A 2,816-nucleotide genomic window follows, 5' to 3' on the forward strand; every position below is an offset into this window, starting at 1 on the left:
ACGTGTGTGCACACAGCCAGCCAGGCAGGCAGAGTGAGTGCAAGGTGCCTGTGAGCAATTGCCCTGGCAGGCAGTGAAATGCTCCCTGCGGATCCCTTTGCATCTCCTCCCTGGGCCAAGGGCTGGGCCTGCAGCCCTGGGGGGATGGGCCCAGGAGCCGTGGGCGTTCGGGGATCAGCCCAGGGCAGCAGCCGGGAGAGATCCCAGCTGGGAGAGGCCCCAGTGCCAGGGAGCTTCTGCTCAGCGCTGCTGGGCCCAGCAGAGCTCCAAGGCTCTCCTTTGGGGCCGCTGCTCACAGGGCCCCAAGGCATGGGCGCCACTCACAGCAATGGTTCAGCCTGGCCACACTTGGGGCCGGCAGCTTCCTGGGACAGTGGCAGAGCAGGGATGCTGTGGCATCCAGGGCAGTACAATAATTTCCAAGGCTGTTGATGAAAGCCCAGGAGGTGGTTGGACAGCAGCAGTTGCTGGGTGCAGAGGGTGTTTCTGATCAGCGCCACAGGAGCTGAGCCCAGGGGCTGCTCCTCAAGGCTGAGGCCTCCCAAGCACGGATCAGAGCCCAGAGCGGCCTGGAAAGGGGCTGGGGATGCAGCAGCACAGGGAGGGTGATCCTGTGGGTATTTATTGATCAGGAGACTCAAGGAATCTCTCAGCCACTGTCCCAGGGTCCTTCAGCAGTGCAGTGGGAGCAATGAACACACTCCGAGTTCTCTGTCCATGGCAGGATCATTTCTGTGGGCAGTGTTTTCTTCTGGCTCCTCAAAGACCCTCTGGACAGAGAGCTGGAGAGACCCCACAGAGCAGGGCCTCCAGCACCTTCCAACCAGGATGTAGATGAAGGGTTTGATGCTGCTGTGGATGCAGGTGAGCAGGAAGAAAACTGGGAGAGCATAATGGTGTAGCTGAGCTCCTGCAGGAAATTGCAGAGGCTGAGGGGCAGAGTGAAGAGCACAATGAGGCAGATAACAATGTCCAGCTTCTTGTCTTGCTGCTGCTGGGAGCCAGGCTTGAAATGAGTGAAGAGGATTGTGCTGGAAATGAGCATGGAGGGAGCACAGAGGAGGTGGTTGGAGGTGCATATTAAGCTGAGAAACACCCAGCAGTGCTCAGATGGCTGGAACATGCACAGGGAAAGCATCATGGCAAAGACAATGACAAGAGTGATGAAGAAGGCCCTGAGCAGGGCAAGCATGACCTTCAACAGCTGCTGGGGATGGTGGCAGCAGAGCCAGAGCGGGCAGTGGATGGACCGGCACCTCTTGATGCTGATGAATGTCAGCGTGTACAGCCACAAGCTGTAAGACAACAGTGACATCCAGGAAAGGAACCTTATGTGTGACAAGGGCATGATGATAGAACAGGACACGTCCCCCACGAGGAAGAGCGCAGTGGAGAGCAACAGAATGAGGTGGAAGAAGAAGTCGAGAAGAGCCAGCATGAGGATGCAAAGGATGGTTCTGTTCCTGGATGAAGTGAGGGAGCCAAGGAGCCAGAGCACAGCCCCGTCCCACCCAGCCCACAGAGGCAGATGAGCAGTGTCACACTGTGTATGGCCACATTGGTGACAGTGTTCTCACAGAGATAATGTCCTTCAGTGGGTGAGGCAGGATGTGGGGACACGGTGGTCACCTCCATGGATGGACGCTGGGCAGACAGTGGGTTGTGGCCCTGGCTGTGGTCAGAGTGGATGGGCAGTCAGGGCTTGGAGAATGCAGGGATGGACCATGTGGCTCCTCAGCAGCTCCCTGCAGTGGGAAGGGTTCAGTGGGGGAGAGTGAGATGTGCAGGGAATGAAGGCAAAAGAACTTGTGGGGTGTGAGAGGGCGTGTTGGGCTGTTTGTCAGAGGATGCAGAAGCAAAGCTCAGGGCAGAGGAGGGGGGATCTGGGGAGGGCACTGCGGTCACCGGGAGAGGGTGGCAGGAACAGAGCAGCTGCTGCAGGAGAGGAAGGTGGGGTAGGGAGGAAGGCAAACATTCCACTGACCTGTTCCCTGTGGGGCAGCAGCAGGCAAAGGGGTCTGTGCAGATCAGCGGCGCTTCCTGGTCCCTCTTGCTCCTTTGGGATCCATGTCCTAAAGTGGCTCCTGCCAGGTCAGGGACAGAAGGAGAAAGTGCCCAGGTGAAGGCAGCCCAGGATCTTCCTACTCCTGTTCCTCTCAGTGCCCTGTCCTGGAGTTTCTCCCCAGGGCTCCATGCAGTCCCAGGTGAGTGGGAAATTGCAGCTTTTGCTATGTCAGAATTTCACGTCCTCAGAGACCTTTGTCTTGGGGTTTTTACACTAGAGAGGGAGTGTTTTTTGTCTAAAGCTCCAATTGAAATATTTTGCAAATACCTCTTAATTTCCTCCTGATGAGAAACATTTCTTCCCTGCAGAATGTCCCTTTTTCCAACTTCTTTCCCTCTTCTGACAGATTTCTACCATTCCTCATTTCACTTCCCAGAGGGGTCATTGTCCCTCCACCAGCAGAGGGATGCTGGTGGTGCTGGTGGCACTGAATTGCTGCTGGCAGTGCTGGCAGTGCTTTTGAAGCATCTGGCTGCTTGTCAGAAACAGCTCCCATTCTGTGAAGAGCTCCAGAACCACTGCCAAATCCTCCCCTGGGCTCATGGGATCACCCCTGGGCCATGAACTCCCAATCCTGTCATGGCAGTGCAGCCTCACGCAACCCAAGGGAAGGACAGCACTCAGTTGCTTGCAGCCAGGCTATCAGCACTTGGAGCCCGCCCTAATTACTGCCAATCCCCTTAATGATGCAATGAAAGCTGTCAGGGACCAGGGTGCTGTGCACCCCCGGTCAGCCCTTCACCAGAGCTGC

The 2,816-nt window shown here is 56.7% G+C and overlaps 1 pseudogene; it reads right to left on the reverse strand.

The window, feature by feature from the left end:
• Nucleotides 1–671: 671 nt before the first annotated feature.
• Nucleotides 672–1,635, reverse strand: LOC135448708 (mas-related G-protein coupled receptor member H-like; annotated as a pseudogene).
• Nucleotides 1,636–2,816: the final 1,181 nt, after the last annotated feature.

Source organism: Zonotrichia leucophrys, chromosome 5 (genome assembly GCF_028769735.1).
Source record: "Zonotrichia leucophrys gambelii isolate GWCS_2022_RI chromosome 5, RI_Zleu_2.0, whole genome shotgun sequence".
In the NCBI taxonomy this organism is placed as follows: domain Eukaryota; kingdom Metazoa; phylum Chordata; class Aves; order Passeriformes; family Passerellidae; genus Zonotrichia; species Zonotrichia leucophrys.